The 20,750-nt window shown below is 23.6% G+C and overlaps 2 protein-coding genes across 10 annotated transcripts in view; one reads left to right on the top strand and one right to left on the bottom strand.

Annotated features, from left to right (window-relative positions):
- LOC122503810 (protein sprint) overlaps positions 1–20,750 on the bottom strand; it is a 324,848-nt gene that overhangs the window by 80,682 nt on the left and 223,416 nt on the right. Inside the window, exon 1 of one of the 8 annotated variants that reach the window (XM_043614521.1) lies at positions 5,898–6,520. The exons of 5 other annotated variants lie outside the window; for them this stretch is intronic. The gene's annotated coding sequence lies outside the window, so the exon portion shown is untranslated. Of the gene's footprint in view, positions 1–5,897; positions 6,521–20,750 lie in introns of those variants that run through there. 2 more of the 8 variants (XM_043614522.1, XM_043614523.1) reach the window with 2 other exon arrangements.
- The window catches only part of LOC122503812, a 282,660-nt gene that overhangs the window by 85,661 nt on the left and 176,249 nt on the right, over positions 1–20,750 (top strand). The gene's annotated exons all lie outside the window — the stretch shown is intronic.

The following is a 20,750-nucleotide window of genomic DNA, read 5'->3' as shown; positions in this document are numbered from 1 at the left end:
AGAATAATTTTTTACATTATTTGAAAAATTTGTTTATTTTTTGTTTATTTTTCTTTATCCTCTTGTTTATTGTTGGATAGTTTTAAAAAAATAAGGGAAAAAAAGAAATGAACGATGAGAAAATATTTATGCTCGGGAAAGATTTATTTCATCTCAATAATATACGTAACGAAATAAATCTCTTTCCCAATTAAATTCTCTCGTTTGAAAGTTACTTTTTACTCTATACTTAATAATTTCTCTATATATAGATATATTCAAGTTTTGTTTTGGCTGTAAATTATTTAAAATATTTAATGAAATATTTATCGCGTGAATAAATAATTGTTTATTATTTGTTTGTTGAAGTAATTTAGAGGTGAATAAGTGGTTGTAATATTTTAGTTTTGAATTAAATGATAGCTTTATTAAATATACTTTATGCTGAAATAAGAACAAGATACTTTTTAGATTTGATTATTATTTATCGAGTCTCATTATTATTCAGTTTAAGTTGGATTTGAATTTTGTGAATAAATATATTTAAGAGTTACAGTGATTGACTTTTTATTTTCAAATTATAGTTATTCTTAATTAGTACAGAATTACAGATTTATATAGTCAAATTTTACTTATTTTTGGTTGAATAATTAATTTTTAGTTAAAATTCAACTAATTCTTATTTATTTGTCTAATTTTTTGTTAGTTAACTAATTTTAAGTAATTATGGAACAAATTTTTTATTATTTAAAAAATTTTCAATCAATATTTTACTTATTTCAGATATTTAACTAATTTAAGTGAATATTTCACTAATTTTTATTTAATGAACTATTTTTTATTTTTTTAACAAATTTAAAATTAATATTCTACTAATTTTTTTGTTTTTTGACTGATTTTTGGTTATTGAACTTATTTTCATTTATTTAAATAATTTTTAGTAATTATTGAACTAATTTTTGGTTATTCAACTAATTTTTGTTTAATTAAATAATTTTCAGTCGATATTTTACTAATTTTCAGTTATTTAACTAACTTTAAGTTAATATTTTACTAATTTTCACTTACTTAACTAATTTTGAGTAATTTTTTAACTATCTTTTTATTTAACTAATTTTGAATTGTTTAACAAATTTTAAATTAATATTCCATTAATTCTTTGTTATTAAACAAATTTTCATTTATTTAAATAATTTTAATTCAATATTTTATTAACTTTCAGTTATTTAACTAATGTTTGGTTCTTAGAGTAATTTGTGATATTTAACTAATTTTGAGTAATAATTGAACAAATTTTTATTCATTTAATTAATTTTGTTTCAATATTTTACTAATTTTCAATTATTTAATTAATTTTGAGTAAATGTTAAACTACTGTTTGGTTATTTAACTAATTTTAAATTATTGAACTAGTTTTCAGTTATATAATTAATTTCCAATTATTGAACTAATTTTTTGTTAGGTATCCAATTTTGAATTGATGTTTTATTAATTTTCTAGTTACAAATTTTGAATTAACTAATTTTGAGTAATTATTGAACTAATTTTTTGTTATTTAACTAAATTTTGAGTAGTTTAACATATTTTAAATTAATATTCTAATAATTTTTGGTTTTTTGGACGATTTTTAGTTATTTAACTAATTTTCATTTATCTAACTAATTTTGATTAATTATCGAATTAATTTTTTTGTTATTTAACTAATTTTGAGCTAGTTTTTATTTATTTAACTAACTTTCAATTATTGAACTATTTTTTTTTGTTAGTAAAGTAATTTTGAGTAAATATTTGAACTAATTTGTAGTTACTTAACTAATTTTAAATAAATATTGAACTAATTTGCCGTTACTTGATTAATTTTGAATTAATACTGAACTAATTTCTGATTGTTTAACTAAATTTGAGTTAATGTTTATTTAATTTGTAATTGAATTAAAAATGTAATAAACATTTAATCCATAATTGTTATTAAACAAAATATTTCAATTAAAATTGTCCCTAAGGTTCTCAATATTCAAATAAACAAAATTATTTTTTATCAAAATTGTTCCTCATTCAAATTATAATTTTATTATAATGTTATAATATTTTTTCACGCATTAAAAAATAATTTATAAAGTTTTAAATTTTTTATTTTCCTTTTTTTAATTTTTAAAGACAATTTTGATTTTTATTGCAGTAAGTTATTTTTGAATTTAATAGTGAAAATAATAATAATAAAATAAAGAGGGAAAATTTTAAACCTGTAAAGTGCAAGGAATTCGCTTAAGTTTCAGAAAATTTAAATCCGAAGAATGTTATATATATAGACTCGACTGTGTCATAGTATGGTTTGAAATAAAAGAAGATTAAAAATTGTCTTTCTTGAGGGAAGAAATTTTAATTACGGAAGAGATTAATCAATTCGTGAGGCTTCAGCGTTTCTCACAATCTTTCAAATAGCAGAGACATTTATAGGGCTACGTGAGTTCCTTTTACAACAATACGGCGCCTCCGGGGTTTTCGAATTGATAATTCAATTATTGGTTTCAATAGGATTACGAAATCGAATGACCGCTTCTGGTTTTTTCCAAACGCGATGATATTTGCGTTTTAACGATTTTCAATAACTTATAATCACAAACAATCCGCCGCGGCGTCCGCACAAGGGTTGACGTGAAATTGGTCAGAAAAACGTGATTCTCTGGATAATAAAACTTTCTCCGCGATTGAAAAAAAAAAATAAAAAAAAAAAAGATGAGAGAATGAAAAAAAATTGAAATCTCTCCTATAATAAAACCGATCCCACCAGCTGACATCTTTGTGACATTTCAATTTCCTGTTTTTCATATACATGAAACTTGATGTTCTATTTTTATAAAAAGACAATCTTCACTTGCTACCTGTAATATGATATCATGTTTTACGGAACGATAATTATTAGTTTATCCTGGTGTATATAATAATTTGCATGTTATCATTAAGTCTCTTTAATGTTTGTCACTTTTTTTAGCTCCGAAATGGATTTTTAGGTCTTGTAATTGGAAAATTATATTTGATTCTATTAATTAAAATTTTATTCTTATTTTTATTAATTAATTATTTTATGTGCAATCTACATTTCCAAAAATTATGTTACTAAAGTTTTCAAACATTAAAATAAACGAAAGTTTTTTTTAACTTAAATATTATTTAAATAATAAACAATTAAACATTGTTATAATAATATTGTGTCAATTTTCAAAAAATAAGTTTTTAAGTTTCATAATGTTTAATTTACCTTTTAGATTTATAATTAATAAATTTTTCTAAATAATTGTTGAAAATATTTATATCGAAAACATATTTTGTTTCTTTGAATGTTCATAATATTTGGAACTTTAAAAATCGAAAATAATTTTTCACTAATAAAATATTATTACGAGTAATAAATAACGAGTAAGAAAACGAGTAAAAAATAATACTTTATAAATTTGAATTACTGAAGGGTTGTCCACTAATTTAAATTAGTAAAAAATTTTACTAATTCTTAATAACTTTCTACTAAAACTTCAATAAAGAATCTAAAATTAGTTTCAGAGAATATAAATACTAATTAAACAAATAACAATTAATAATTGATAATTAAATAAATAAATAATACTAAAAATAGTGAAATTTTATCAAGAATTAGTAGAAATTTTTCCTGGATTAGTAAATGACAATTCACTAATTCGAATTAGTAAACGTTAACTACTATTTTTTAGTAAAATTTTACTATTTTGTTTAGTTAATTAAAAATTCTTTAAATCCAGTTTTAGTGAAAAATTACTAAAAATTAATAAATAATTTTACTTATTCGAATTAGAGAATGACTGTTCACTAATTTACATTTTAGAGAGTAAGAAAAAACATTGATAATTATATTAATTCACAAATGTTTCGAACGTTTAAATAAACGACAATTCGTCATTTCTTTTAGTTTAAATTTTAAAGTATTAAATTTTATTGTTAAAATATTTTTCTCTATAGTTGAAAAACTAATTTTTTAATAAACGTTTAACTTAATTACATTTCTTTACAGTATAGTAATTTTTAGTTAATTTTTTTTTGATAAAGTACTATTTTTTGTATTTAAAAATTTAATTCTTAAGTAAACCTTTTATTAATTAGTATTTTATTACAAATTAAATTCAATTAAATTTTTCATATTAAATGTTTATTACAATAATTTTGCGACCCCATAAAAAATTTACTTCTAGTTTCTAAATCTAAAATTTAAGTTTCTAATTTTTATTGCAATCAGTAATTTTTAAAAAAAAATTTTTTTATTAAAAATGTTTTGTTCATTTGAACGTTTAAAACTTGTAGATTGTAAAAAATAACTAATAAAAATTAGCAATCTTTTTTGATAACTAAATATTATAGTCACAAACAATTATTTCTCTCAGTGGATTTTAACACTAAATAATTAATTAATAGCTTAATATTGTATTTGATTATGAGATAATAATTATTATAAATAATACGAAAATTTTTATGAAAACATCTATTGTTATTTTTACATTTTGTGTTACTTTATTGAAACAAATATGGAGCATAGTTTTTGTTTCAAATTTCACGACCTCATTTTTATACTATTGTTGAATAGAAAAGATAACTATAAAATAAAATTATTATTCCTTTCTGCAGGAAACTGCATCACGATTGTACAAATTGTGAGGATTTTCGCGAAATTGTTGCAAAACAACTTCGTAATATTGCTCTTTAACTATTGTTAAAGTGTAAAATAAAGTTTTATTCTTCAATAACGATTGTTAAAATATAAAACATTGTTTTATTCTTTAGTAATTTATGTATTTATTTTTTTATTCTTTAGACATTTTTTTTTATTTATTGTTTATTCTTTAGCAATTATTTTTATTTATCATTTATTTTTAGTAATTGTTTACTTATTGTTTATTCTTTAGTAATTTTTTATTTATTGTTCATTCATTTGTAATTTTTATTTATTGTTAATTCTTTAATAATAATTTATCGTTCATTTATTGGTAATTTTTATCTATTGTTTGTAATTTAGTAATTTTTTATTTATTGTTAATTCTTTAGTAATTATTTATTTTTTAGTAATTTTTAAATTATTTTTCCGTAATTTTTTATTTATTACCTATTTTTTAGTAATTGATTATTATTTATCACTTATTCTTTAGTAATTTTTTGTTTATAGTTATTTTTTTAGTAACCATTTAACTATTCTTCACCAATTTTTTATTTATTGTTTATTTGTTAGTGAATATTTAATTTACTTTTTATTTTTTTACTAATATTCAAAAATTTCTGAATGTTAAAACAAACGAAATGTATTTTAATTGAGAATATTTTTAAAAATTACTGACTGCATTAAAAATGAAAAAATAGAACACTTTGATACTTTATAAATTAATTTTAAATTCGTGATACAATATTATTGTATAGTAAAATTTAAAATTAAAGAGGAAATTAACTTGAAAGTTGACAACTTTAGAGAAAACTTTAGTATTTTTTCTTCTTTTTTTTTTTTTTTTATATGGAATGTTTAAAAAAATGAATTTTTATCCTTTTGAATATAAAATGTAAAAGGGAAATAAATAAATAATAAAATAAAATGAATAAATAAGAAAGAAAAATATATAAAAGAGTTTTATGTATGCAGTGGGAATTTATGAAAATAATTTCCAATAATAAGAGATATGTATAAGAGTTAAATTCATTTTGCACTTGTATTGCTTTAATTAAAATCTTTCACTAATGTGAGTATGTGTGTGTGTGTGTGTGTAATAGTGCAATAATTCCAATCGACCTGCGAGAAATAATTTCATTAAATAAATTGAACAACGATTTGCAATAATAGGAGATAAATTATTAAAGAGATTCCTTTTCTACGGCTCATAAATCAAAATACTTTTACTTCATGTTAGTACCTACAACTTTCACACTTATTGGATATAAATTGATCTTTTTACAAGCAAGAATAGATTTCCATTCCAAATCAGGCAATCTCGGTTGTTTATTAATAAAAAAAGAAAATGGAAAAATCAAGTCGAACGTTAGAGAATTTTTAACAGAAAGTTAAATTTCAAATTTATAATAAAATAACTTGTTCCACTTGTAGTAAAATATCGTTTTGTATTTAGAGAATTATATCCACAGTTTATCGATTTTGTTGTTGGATTTTAACTTTTTTTTTGTAATCAATAATTAGTAGAAAATATAGACAAATTACTCGCACTACCTTTCGGATATTTTTTAATATACTTTTTTTTAAATTAAAAATTTTTTGGATCCAAGCACTAAATTTTATTATTATTATTATTGGTGAGAAATAACTTTATATTGTTTACTTGGGGATAACACGTGATTGTATTTTAAAAAAGGGAGGGGGGAGAAAAATTTGTTGTTTTTTTTTGTAAAAACGCGGAAAACCGGAAATCCGGTATTCTAGCGACGTCGCACTGGCGTCGCGACGACGTCGACATAACTGGAGCCTCCGGATCTCCTGAAGTCTGTTGAAGCCACTGTTGTTTGGCTGGTGGGGAACGCAGGCGCACTGACTCTTGTCACTATTCATTCTAGATTTTCTACCGGTTGCATCGCATATATATCTGACCAGGTTGGTTACCTGTGCGCCGCCAGACAAACGTATACACATACACCTGTTTGTTTCAGTAACTCACGTGGAAATAGTCGCGAGGAGATATGAAAACACTTGGGAGCATATTGTGTGTGTACACTGGAAAAGATGTTTAAGCGTATAGAGAGAAATTTCTTTATAAGTGGATCAAAAATTTTTTAAATCTCAATTTTTTCGCAAATTGTTCGAATTTTTTTTTTATTTTCTTTTGGCAAATTTATTGCATTTTTTGGAATTTTCTTTAATCAAATTTTTTTCTATTTTATTCTATTTTCTTTTGACAAGCTTTTCGCATTTTTTTTTCTATTTTCTTCTGTCAATTTTTTTAGAATATTTTTGGACCCCTTTTGTAAATTTTGCGCACTTTTTTGTATTTTCTTTTGTCAAATTTTTTCGTATTTTGTTCTATTTTCTTTTGGCAATTTTTTAGCAGTTTTTTTATTTTCTCTTTTTAAATTTTTTTGCATTTTGTTTAATTTTCTTCTGGCAATTTAATAGCAATTTTCTTATTTTCTTTTGTAAGTTTTTTTCGCATTTTGTTCTATTTTCTTTTTGCAATTTTATCGGAATTTTCTTATTTTGTTTTGTCAAACTTTTTCGCATTTGTTTGTATTTTCTTTTGACCATTTTTGTCACATATTTTTTGGTCGTTTCTTTTGTCAAATTTTTTGCATTTTGTTCCATCTTGTTTTTGTCAATTTTTTCGCAATTTTGTTGCATTTTCTTTTGTAAATTTTTTTTGCATTTTGTTATTTTTTCTTTTGGTAATTTTATCGCAATTTTTTTTTATTCTGTTTTGTCCATTTTTCACATTTTGTTTTGTTTTCTTTAGGCAATTTTTTGGCATTATTTTGTATTTTATATTGTCTATTTTTTCCCATATTTTTTGTCCATTTTTTCGTAGATTTTATATTTTCTTTCTTTTGTTTTAGTTTTAAAAACAGTTTTATCGAGACTTTAAAATTCTTGTATTTTTAGTGCTAGTAGTAAATATCTGTTAAAGTCAGACACAACGAAGTGAATCAGTTAATTTTATTTTTAGTAGTAAAAGACACTTATAGACAGACTTTTTATACATTTTTGTAATTTTGTTCTCAAAATAGTTGTAATTTGAAAATTGTTTTTGGTATTAGTAGTAAATATCTGTTAGTGTCAGACAGAACAGTTTTTTACTTGTTAATTTTAGTGTCAATAGAAAAAGTCGTTCAAATACAGACTTTCTACAACTTTTGTCATTTTCTTTCAAAATTACTGCGAATTTTTGGAGTTAATAGTAAAAGTCATTCAAATGCAGACTTCCTACATTTTTTTCATTTTCTTTCAAAATTACTGAATTTTTGGAATTAGTAGTAAAACTTACTTCCAGTCAGACAGTAAATTTCAAATACAACTGTCTAATCTAATAATTTTGACAATAGTTCAAAATTCCTTCTTTTTTAAAAATAAGTAGTAAAGGTTGATGTCAGTCAGACAGAAATATTTTTTTCAATTGATGTTAGAAAATTAGGTAAAAGAAACTTACAGTCAACTTGTCTTACTTTTAAATTTTATAGCAGTGAAAGAAAAAAGCTTTAGACATTACTTTTTTTTAGAATTAGTAGTAAACGACATTTTTAGTCAGGCAAGAAGTCTAATTTAATGTAATTTTACAGTTAGTAGTAAAAAATTTTAGTTAATTTAGTTGTAATTTTTATCAAAATAGTAAAGGACAGTTTTAGCAAGACAAAATCGTCAGTTTTTAAAGCAGTAGTAAAAGTTGATTACAGCCAGACGGAGCAGTTTAAAAGGAAAATATAGTCAGACAGTAAATTTACTGTTTTTGAAATTGTACTATTGTAATTAGTAGTAGAAATTTCGATCAAATTACTGTCTAATCTGATAAGATTGACATTAGTTATTCAGTAGTATTTTTTATTCAGTAGTACAGGACAATGGCAGTCAGACTGAAAAATTGATTTTAATTAACGTTAGAGAAAGTAGGTAAAAAAATTTAGTCAAATCTGTACTTTTCGAAATTTTATAGTAGCAGCAGAAAATAGCTTTAGCGATTACTTTTTCTTTTTTTTGAAATTAGTAGTAAACGTCATTTTTAGTCAGACAAAAAGTCAACATTTTTACATATTTATAATTTTTATTGTTATTTTTTTAAGAATTTTTGCCAAAGTAGAAAAGGAGTTTTTCAACAAGACAAAATGTTTAGTTTTTGAAGTAGGTAGTAGAAAAAGTTAATTATAGTCAGACATCACAGTTTAACACTGGGTAATTTTGTTTTTAGTAGTAATAGTGCTTTGTAGACAGACATTTAATACATTTTTGTAATTTTGTCTAAAAAATAATTCTAATTTGAAATTAGTAGTAAAAATCATTTTTTGGTATTAGTAATTAACATCTGCTGGTGTCAGACAGAATATTTTTTTATAAGGTCAGTCTTTTTTTATAATGTCAGTAGTAAAAGTCTTTCAAACACAGATATTTTAATTTTTTGTAGTTTTTCTTTAAAATTACAAAATTTCTGGAATTAATAGGAAAACTTAATTTCAGTAAATTTACTGTTTGGAATTGTTCTATTGAAATTAGTAAAAAACATTGAATTTAGTTAGACAGTTGTTAATTACATTTAATTTTAATGTCAGTACTTTTTTTAAAATTTAACTCAACGAAAATTTGTTTAATTATAGAGATATTATTAAATTAAATTCTATTAAAGAAAAGCTGCTTTAAATAAATTGCAAATTTGGTACAAAACCTTTCATTACCTATCGATTTTTAAACATAAATTGAAAATAACCTGCCTCGGTATATTTAAACAGTTATTCTGAAATTTTCAATTCTAATGTCAAATTCTTAATCGGTGACTTCAAATATACTTGAGAGTAACGAGTTCCCAGCCATTCCAATCAATTGCCTTGAGGAATTTATGAGGAAGAAAATTTTACCTTCTGTGAAAACGATTTAAAAAGCAAATGTCACAAGAGGCAGAGTTTATAGATTTTCTACTCAAACTTGGTAATTGTTAATTAAATAATATTCCAAAGACAATTTTATTTTAATTAATCGAAAGATGATTACAAAGAAAGTAATTCAACCATAATAGCTTTACTTTCAGTGTCTTTATTGGTTTTTTAAATTTATTTTTCATTTAATTTATATAATTAGTAGTAGTAGTACTTTTAGTAGTACCTATTATTACAATTAATTATATTAATAATATAATATGATGACATTAATATATTATAGTAGACAAAAATAATAATAATAATAATAGCAAAATTTAATAATAGTTGATCATATTATAGTAATTATTAAATGATAATAAAAATTAAATTAATTAATAAAAACTAATTAAAACTTAATTTCTTGAAAAAATCCACGATAATAAATAGTTTTGAATGTCGAATTACCTTCAAGCAATAAAAATTCTTTTACAGTAAAATCAATACTGAATTTACGTTCAAATTTTCCATTTTATAGTTTTTAATTTCTTTCAATAAAGGAAAGTTAAATCGTTTCGTTTTATTATTTCAAGGCTATTTTAAAAAGAAGGTTACAATATCAAAAAATCATTCTTTCATAGATTTTAATAGATTTCAATATTAAAGTTGAATAAATTTTTATTGAGAAATACTTTAGGGTCAGATCTTTTTTTAAAATAATAGTTAGAATTAAAAAGAAGATTCGACTTTAATTTTTTATTTTTGAAGGTTTTCTTATCTGATGTGTATTTTTATTCGACTTTGTCTTTTTCAATTTTCAATGGAATTTACTAGATGAATTTTAATAGGAGTGATATCATACTTCTGAAGAAAAAAGTTTGAAATTAAAATATTCATGAAATATATCCAGCAAAAGATTCATAAACGGGCACATTAGTCATTTGTACATGGATGCATTCCTTTGTAACGTATCTACATACCGCAGATAAATAAATTTTCTAGGGAAATTTATGTTTATTTTGATAACAAAATATCGTCAAGCTGATTAATTAACTTTTTTTTATTCTTTTACCAAAATATTATTTCACCATTGTTTGCGAAATTATCATTGAGTTGATAATATTCGGGTTTTCTTTTGGAGATTAATTTCGAGAATATTTTTAAGACAAATATTTAAAAATTATATTTTTTTAGATAGTGTAAAATAAATGTTTCATAGATTTTCACTTTCATTTTCACTTTCACTTCGATGGATTAATTTTTGCTTTTATTTTTATTTTCACTTTTATTTTTACTTTTATTTCGACAGACTTTTATTGTTAGCAGAGTTTTTCTGCAGATAGCAAATTGAGACAAAAAACGTATCAAAATGTTGCTTCGCAACACTTTTGTCAGTTAATTATTTTCTCTTTGAATAATTTTTAATCTTATTTTTATTTTTGCTTTTGATAGATTTTCATTTTTACTTTCATTTTCATTTTAATGGATTTTTGCTTTCACTTTGAAAATAAAAGTTTATCAAAGTGGAAGTTGAAATAAAAAATAAAAATCAATCATTCTATTTATCCATCATTTACTTTCATTTTCACTTTGACAGATTTTTCTTTCAATTAAAACCAGAAATCTATTAAAGTGGAAGTTGAAATGAAAGTGAAAAAAAATTTAGGATTATGCAAATTAAAGTGAGAATGAAAACGTATCAAATGAAAAGGATAGTGAAAATAAAAATCAAAGTGAAAGTAAAAATAAAAGACAATTATTAATATTTACTAATTTGTTAATTAGTAACAATTTATTAACTAATAACAATTTATTAATTAATAATTTATTATCTATTAATTAATTAGCTATTGTTGGCAATAATTTCTAATAATTGCTAATAATTTTCAAAAATTGCTGATAGTCACTTTAATAATTGAACACATGTAATTAAATTTTCAACAATATCATCTTCATTATTAATTTATTTTTAATTTCCATTAATTCAGACTCAAGTTGTTTCACAAGTGAAAAAAGAAAATTGGAATGCAACTGGGTATTAAAGGGGTTGAACAAAAAAAAACCGGTTAATGTATGTATGAAGCGGATAAGAACAAACGAGAACAAATATATTAAAGAAGAAAAAAAACGTTTCTTATTTATTTTCCTTCTGAGAGAAAATTCTTGTGTAAATCAAAAAGAGTGATATTTAAAGTATATACAAATATCATAGCTCATCTCAGTGTAAAATGTAATGTATGTTGATAGGAAACCGGTAGCAATGTCGACACGCGCTGATAAACTTGATCGCATTTTCTCTTTAACGCCAGGTCGAATATAGACCTATAGTGTTCGTGTATGTGTTTGTATATATATAGTAACAATAAAGGCGCAGGAAACTAACGTCGCAAAACTCCTCCTTGCATTGGACCAAAGGTGCAATCACGTGCCTGATAAAACAAGACTCTTACTACTGCCGCGTCTTGCGCAGGAGGCAATAAACCTTTTTCCACTTGGAACGATTGAAGTTTCTTTTCTTCTTCAACATCCACCTTTGCCGATAATCTCAGTCTCTTTCCACTTTTCTTATCTCTATAAACCCTTTTTCTCTCTCCTTTCTTATCTGCTTTTCGTTCTCTCTCTCTCTTTCGTTTTTTTATCTTCTTTTTTTGTCCCAATAAAATCGAACGGATCGCTCTGGTATTCCGTAGTAAATAAAATTTATACAATACTTTTTTTTTTGCTTCGTCAAAGTCAGTGTATTTTATAAATCACGTGTTTAGCTTTCTTTTAATCGGAATTTTTTGATTTTTTATGAAATTTCACTTTTTGGTGGAAAACAAGTTTTTGGTCAATTTTGACACGATTGGGACAATATTGATTCGGATTTATAAATGTAAATTATTGTTCAGCCTCGAATTTAAAGTAAAATTTTAACGCTGAATTCGAATCGACAGTCGTAGTTTTTTTACTTCACGTCAGGTTTTTGAGATAATTGCAATTTTATTTTTTTATTACTTTTAACAATTGCTACAGTGAAAATAAAAATATATTACTTAGAAAAAAGTCATAATTTATTTTAAATGTTTTCGGTGTGAATGATTACGAATCCGATGTGTGTTTTTAAAAATTCAAAATGGCGGATCCAACATGGCGAGTGAAAAAGATCAAAATCACTCTGATTTCCTTGAAACTTGTTACTTGGGGCTTTTTGAGGTAGCAATTACTGTTATTAAGTAACTGAAACTAAAATAATATTTTTAGAAATTTTTTTAGAAAATAATATTTTAAGATATTAAGTATTTATTACTAATAAGTAATAAATACATTGAAAACAGAATGTAATAGGAAAGTTTTCATTTTTTTTATTTATAGTACTATAACTACTTACTGTGCAATTGTAAATAAAATAACAAATAATAAATATAACTAAACAATAGTACAATAGAATAATTTTTATTCTTCTCATTTACAATGTAATTATTTACTTTGTAACAATTGAATTGCAACTGGAATGGAAAATAAGTAATAAAGTAAAATAAAATAAGTAATACAAAGAAATAATAATAATTTAATGATTTTTAATATATTTATTTGCAATATAGTTGTTTACTATATAATTAAAAATAGAACAACAAATATATAATACAATTATAATACCTATTCAATGTAATATTTGAAAAATAATTAACATTTTTTAACTTCAATTTGAATTTTATATTTCCAGAGAATTGGGTTTAAAAAAGTAACAAACATAATTAAGAAATAATAATAATAATAATAATAGTAATAAAAAAATTATAAGTTCAGAAACTGAACTCAAGAATCTCAACGAGCTGCGCTGACTTTTATAAATCGACAACTACATCTCGTTTACGAGCAAGCAGTTTTTTGCCATCTGGGGAAAAATTGCAGGTTTATTATGGCGCGAAATTCAAATTGATTTATTTTTACTTGCTTCAATTTTTTGTTTCATTAAATTAAAATTTTTCGCTATTATTACCGTGTAATTTTCCTCCAGCTGGCAAAAAACTCGTTCATTAAACTCGAGATGAAGTGGAAGGGGTTTAAAAATTATTGGCTTCTCGAGAGTCTACAATTCGATTGTGAAGCTTAAAATCTTTGTTTGCTATTTGATTATTTATTTAAATTAATTTTTCTACTTGTTAAGGGAAATTAATAATAATAATAAAAATAAGAATAAAAATCAATCAAATAATTTACTGGTTATGTTTGCATTATTTTTACTTGAATTAAAAGTTTCTGTTTGATTTTGTAAAACTAAAATCAATTTTCATTAATTATTTTAAATGTAATAAAGACTTGAACATCAGGGATGAATGTTGAGAGTGGATGATTTTTTGTATTTTCATTTCAAAAATTACAAACATGACTTAAAATTGTTGGCTTCTTATGTAGCTTCTTTGGAGCGCGTAACAAATAATGATAATAATAATAAAGAAAAAAATAAAATGGAAACAATAAACAAAAGTAAACTAATTCATTTCGAAAAGCTTATTTATTCATTCTTAGTAATTGGTAATTTCAATTATTATTTTATTAACAGTTTTCGTAATTATTCCGTTATTATTATTAATATTAAAATAAATTTTTTTTCAAAATTACTTTTGAAATCTGGTGTCGATATTAATTTGAAGTTAAAAATTATAGAGGCATGGTACCAGTGTGGTCTAATATTTAGTCTTAAATATACCTTTGAAATTTCTCACTTAATTTTTTGTTGTTTTTTTTGTGGGAGGGGGGCAATTAACGGTAGCTGACATTGAACAAATTCCACGTGTACCGTAAAATAAATTTTTGTCGGAAGAAGAGAGCGATGTGATGCGTTTTTTTTTGGGCAAGATTGCAATTCTGCAAGGTGTGCAAAACCGTTTATAGCGAATTGGAATGACTTTACTGCGAAGACAAAAACAAGTGCTGAGATGAAATTTACTCTGCAAGTTGAGAATTTGGAACATTTCCTTGTTATGTCTCTTTTCCTGAACGCCTCGAGTTCCGAGATGGAATTGCCACTAATTTTGTGCGTTTTTATAAATTCCCGTAACAAGTTTCACTTATTTATTTATTTTATCTCTAAAAATAAATTTTTTTTCTAATTTAAATGAAAGTCCCTTTTAATTGCATACATCGAGATATATTTTCGAAATAAATGAAGATCTCGAGAATAGTTTCTTTTGATTTTAATTCAATGGAAGCCAAACGTTGTTTTCATATATGACCTCCCTCACTATCCATTGTCAGCAACATTTTATTCTTCGTACCCTTCGGAAGTACTTTTAAGACTTCACCATCATTATCGTTTAGTACAAGAAAAATAACGGTCTCCACTTTAGAGGACAGAAAGAGAGAGACAGAGAGTATACAATAACTTAAAAAAAAAGTTTCCTTCAAGACTTTTCCTCTGGGATATGGTCGCGAGGTACGACAGGGGAGGACTTCATAAGAGTATAAATTTTCCGGATTACTCTGTAGACGCTACCGGAGCTTTTAAATAAATACGAGGTAGTATTTCGTTTCTTCTCAGGGTCAAAGAGCTACAAACGTAAAGAGAGAAAGAAGGAGAGAAAGAGAGAGAAGGAGAAAATTTATCCCGACTGAAACTCGCCATCGTCGAGTCGCTTATAAGTTTTAGAATTCATTCTGTCCCTTGCAGACCTTTCACATTTTCGTATATTTTCAAAAAAGCCTTTGAGCGACTTTCCTTTCTCTCGTTTTCCTATTTTCCATGAACTCTAAGCGCGCGAAATAGAATTGTCGCCAATCGTTCCTCAAATTCTTGTGGCAAAAACTTTTTCCATTTAATATTTAGAAAAAAAAGACTTTACAAAAGAGGGACTCTTTTTTAATTTGAGTTGCTATACATAAATTAAAGTTGATATTAAAAACAATGAAATAAATAACAAATAATAAAAAATAAATGATAAAAAAAATAATAAAAAACTAAATAATAAAAGTAAAGTAAATAATCAATAGTAGAAAAAGTGAATAATAATTAATAATAAAAGAGAGTCAATAAACAACAATAAAAAGATGATTTTACTTACAGTTGATCAACTTGAGTAGGTAAAAAGTTGACTTACCTGAAACAAAAATTAAATAATTTGTGAAAAATGTAATTAGTTGATTAAAGATATATTATAGTTAAATTATTATTACTATACACAGGGAAAAAACAATTGAATTAAAATTACTTTGAAAATAATTCTAAGACTAAAGAATTGGTGACCATAAAAATATCGTAATTTAAAGAAAATTAAAAATTGAAATCCGTTTATATTAATTGACAAACTCTCTAAATTTGATAATAAATAATTATAGAATTACGAATATTGACAAATATCTTGAGATTCAATATGAAGTCTGCTATTTTCCACCTACGAACGCCAAGGTCATCGCTAGATGGCAGTTCGGTTGATAAAATCAGATTCCTCGCCACCTGGTGGCGATCTTTGCGTTCTCAAGTGGAAAAATTTAACCATCACTTTAAAAACTATTTTATAATTAAAGAGATATTTTTGTGAGAATAATTTAAATTTTGTTTTTAGCGCTTTATTATTAACATTTATTTTTTATAGATATTAGTTAATTGCTTATTATTAGTATTGTTAATTAAATATTAATTATTTTGGTTTCGATCCTCATTTGAGTAAGTCCTCCATTTTTTCATAGTTTTAATTTTTCAATTCTTATTAATTATAAAATTAATTACATAATTATTATATTAATTAAATATTAAAATATTAATTTAATTTTTCTTCTTTTCGAATTTCGCGCCATTACAGTTCATTAAATTACCGCCTAGATAGCATGAAAATTCGCTCACAAGCAAAATGAATCAAATTCAGTACATAAATCATAGTGAAGATTTTAAAATAATTCAACAACCATCACAGGAAATTTATTTATACAATCGATAAATTCCTTTTTTTTTGCGGACAGAAATTTTTTGTGAAATGGTGACAAATAAAACAATTTGTTTCCCTTTTAACAGCGGTTGGCTATTATACCGCAAAAAGGGAGAAAAGATTACAAAAAAAATTTGTAGTCTACGAGGTTTTGAGAGATTCCCACGAAAAGAGCTATCTTACGAGCCATTTGTTGGCTGTCTTGTAGGTCATTTTGTGCCGTATGTCTTATCAGTCATTTTCTAAGACATCGACCTTCGTCCATGTCATGATATGACAGTCGCGTGTTTCGCGCGACGCGACGGGAAACAGAGAACGAAAAAGAGGAAATTCGATCTGCAGTGAAAATCATATCACGTTCTGAATTACCATTCTCCTCTGTTTCCGCGCCTATTTTAATTTTATCATCACTTTCACAAAAAAATCCCCCTTTTTTTCTCTCGAAATACTTTTCTTTAAAAAAAAAAAAAAAAAAAAAATGAAGAATTCGTGAATCTTATCACGAATCTGTTTTGAAATAGAAAAAATGAAACGCTTATGAAAAATCATTATTTATTATTACTTAAAATTGAGAATTAGTTTTTTGATTTATGTCAATGTGTTTATAATAAATAATATCATTAATAGAATAATAATGGGGATCCTCACAGCCAAACTTGACCAGTAGAGTGCAGCACTACTATAAGATTTTATGGCGCAAAATTTTAAATGTGATTTGTTGCATAATATTAATTAAACAATATAAATGGTTTTTGTTCATGTAAATGAAGAATAAAATCATTAGATCAGAAATATTGTTTATAATGAAGTACGGAAAACTATTTAAAGATGTTGGGAGATTCAAAATTAAAATGTGTTTACAATATTTTTAATAACAGGCAACATAACCTCAATTTTTTTTATCTATACTTTTACGATACTGTGACTTGCAAAACCGTCTTTTTTCCTGTGACACAAATTCCTCACCCAAGTAATTCAATTTTTAACTTTTCACAATTCCAAAAAAAGTATTTATTTACTTCCCCCATTTGTTTGTAAAACAAATATGACTTTTCGCGAAATCAAAAATTAAGCGCTAGACAAATCTTGCTATGGTGCTGCCATCTGAGATTAGCTTTACATATAATGATCCCCATTGAAATAAATATTTATTGGATAATAGACAATTAAACCATTTAATTGAGTCAATTAATTTTTATTTGATTCAATTATTTTTTTTCGGTGTGAGAGCAAAAAAATGTAAATTATTTCGCATTTCATTGTGACGTTAATTGTATAATTAGTAAAATGGCAAAGAGTCCTTGAAAGAGAGTCAGAGTGGATGGTATACATAAATATGAAAATTGAAGGTGAGCCTCTATAATAATTTTGGTAACTAACATTTTGGCGATTGCCCTCCCGTTAGTTGAGTTGATGTTCTTCTCTCGAGTCCCCTCGACTGTGGGTGGCATGTGACTTTGAGAGGGGATTCTTTATATATCTAACTAGATATTTCGTGTGTCTTGGGCCAGAATGTGTACGTGTATTTTGAAAGTAAGTAGTGGTGCTCGTCGGTGTGTATGCCACATTACATGTTTCTGCTCTCAACAGTAGCGTTTCGGAATAATTTAATTAGCAAGTGGTATGAAGTGAAGTGCCAGGTCTTGTCCCTTGGGTTTAATAGTGAGCCCTCTGACTATGTCTAACTTGCCAGCCCTAGGGAAACGGTGGGTCGAGCTTGTAACTATTTACTTCATGCGCATCAACAAATTATATGTTTTACTATTTAACTCGTCAATACATTTCGTTCATCACCCTAAATCCTAATACAGTCGTAAACTGCAATATCTTGAATAAATATTTTCCCTCCTCAAAAGAATTATTTTATTGAAAATAATGGTGAAAGAGAGCGAGATGGTGTTAAATTAGAACTGTAATTTTTTAGAATTAGTATAAATTATACAGGTGGAGAAAACTGTTTGGATCTGATGAAGAATAACTTTGTTGTCCTGACTAAATTGTCCATTTTTAATTAAATTTATTTGAAACTAAAAAATGGACAACAAAACTGTTTGTTGGTAGAACATAAAAGTTCTACCAACAAACAGTTTTGTTGTCCATTTTTTAGCTTCAAATAAATTTTTTTGCTAGTGGCAAGAAAATGTTTTAGGGACTTTCTTTAATTGAGACAACAAGCAGCAAAGCTTTACTGCTTTATTACAGTAACAAATAAAATTTACTGACATACTGCAAAGTACCAGAAACTGACAAAAACACTGCCAACTTCGGAAAATTCAATTTTTAATAGAGGAATTCAGGCTTCGCACTCATTTACTAAAACCTACTATTTACTATACTTTTTTTTACGATTAGCTACTATTTGGATACTTTTTTTTAAGTTTGTGACACTAAAAGCTACTTTTCCCTATTTTTGAGAATTTTCACGAGTTTAAATTCACTAATAGTTGGAAAAAAGAAATTATTCTTGAAAATTTTGATTAAATTCTTCTTAGAAACAATTAAAAAGTTCTTTGTGAAATTCTTTGACATAATTCAATTATTTCAAAAAATTTTCGAAAATCTTTTGCGAGAATTCAGTTATTTTCACAAATAATGAAATTCAAATATTTTTAATACATCTATTATTTTATTCATTTATTTAGATATTCAAATTTATATATTTTAATAAAATTTCTGGAAAGAACTTAATTATTCATAAATTTATAAAAAATTTAATAAAATTCAAAGCAAAAATTCAAATAATATGAATAATACAATTTTCACAGTAATTCAATTATGTTAAATAAATTACAAGAATTTTTTTTGAAAGAAATCAATTATTTAAATATTTTAATTAAATTCTTTAAAAAGAAATTAATTGTTTTCTAAAAATTTGTTTATAGGAATTAAATTATTTTCATAAATTGAATAAAATTCAAAATTATATCATAAATATAATTAAATTATCAAAGTAATTCAATTTTGTGAAATACAATTTTCAAGAAATTTTTTTGAAAGAAATCAATTATTTAAATATTTTAATAAAATTCTTTGTAAATAATTAATTATTTATTATTAATTAATTATTATTAATTATTATTATTATTTTCATAAATAATAAAATTCATCGCAAAAATTCAATTATTTTTAATTCAATTTTAATTTTGTTACTAAAAATATTTGAATTATTCTTTTCAATTTTTATAATTATAAAATAAAAAAAAGGATTCCATTATTTTTATAAAGTATTAAATTTTTCCCAGGAATTCAATTATTTAAAAAAAATTTAATAAAATTCGTTACAAGAATTCAATTATTTCTATAAATTATAAAATTCATCGCAATAAGAATTCAATTATTTTTAATATAGAATTTTAATAAAATTTCTCAAAAGAATTCAATTAATTTTAATAAATAGTAAAATTTTTCAGAGGAATTCAATTATTTTCAATTTTTAATACAATTTTAATTCAATTCTTTGAAATTTTTTAATTATTTTCGAAAATTTCCACAAAACTTTTCAAATAAATTTTCTTATTTTCATAAATTGAATAAAATTCAAAGCGAAAATTCAAAATTATATCATGAATGTAATTAAATTTTCAAAGTAATTCAATTGTGTGAAATACAATTTTCAAGAAATTTTTTTGAAAGAAATCAATTATTTAAATATTTAATAATAAACTTCTTTGTAAAAAATTAATTATTTTCTAAAATTTTGAAAAAATTTGTTTATAATAGGTAATTAAATTATTATTTTTTTTTATAAATAATAAAATTCATCGCAAAAATTCAATTATTTTTAAAATTTTAATATAATTTGAATTAAGTTATTCAAAATATTTCAATTTTTATAATTATAAAATGAAAAAAGGATTCCATTATTTTTACAAATTACAAAAATTTTCTCAGGAATTTAATTATTTAAAAAGAATTTAATAAAATTCGTTACGAGATTTCAATTATTTTCATAAATAATAAAATTCGTTGCAGAGGAACTCAATTATTTTTATAAATAATCAAATTCGTTGCTAGAATTCAATTAAATTGCTACAAATTTTAATTCCTGTGGAAAAATAAATTTACAAAAATTTGAAAATTTGAATAATTTAATTTAATAATTTACACAAAAAAAATTTTTCTTTTGAAAAATTTTAAATAAAATTTTAAAAAATTAAAAATACTTATTTAAATTTCCGATTATGGGAAAATTTTGTCAAATTTAATTGAAATAAATTTTATGTTTGAAAAAAATAAATTTTCTTACTCTTAAAAATTATTTTGAAATATAATCGAATTTTGGAACAATTCTAAAATTTCTAAAAT

This window comes from Leptopilina heterotoma, unplaced genomic scaffold (genome assembly GCF_015476425.1).
Source record: "Leptopilina heterotoma isolate Lh14 unplaced genomic scaffold, ASM1547642v1 Lhet_27, whole genome shotgun sequence".
Taxonomy (NCBI): domain Eukaryota; kingdom Metazoa; phylum Arthropoda; class Insecta; order Hymenoptera; family Figitidae; genus Leptopilina; species Leptopilina heterotoma.
Note: the sequence above shows the minus strand (reverse complement) of the source record. Positions and strands in the feature narration are given on the sequence as shown.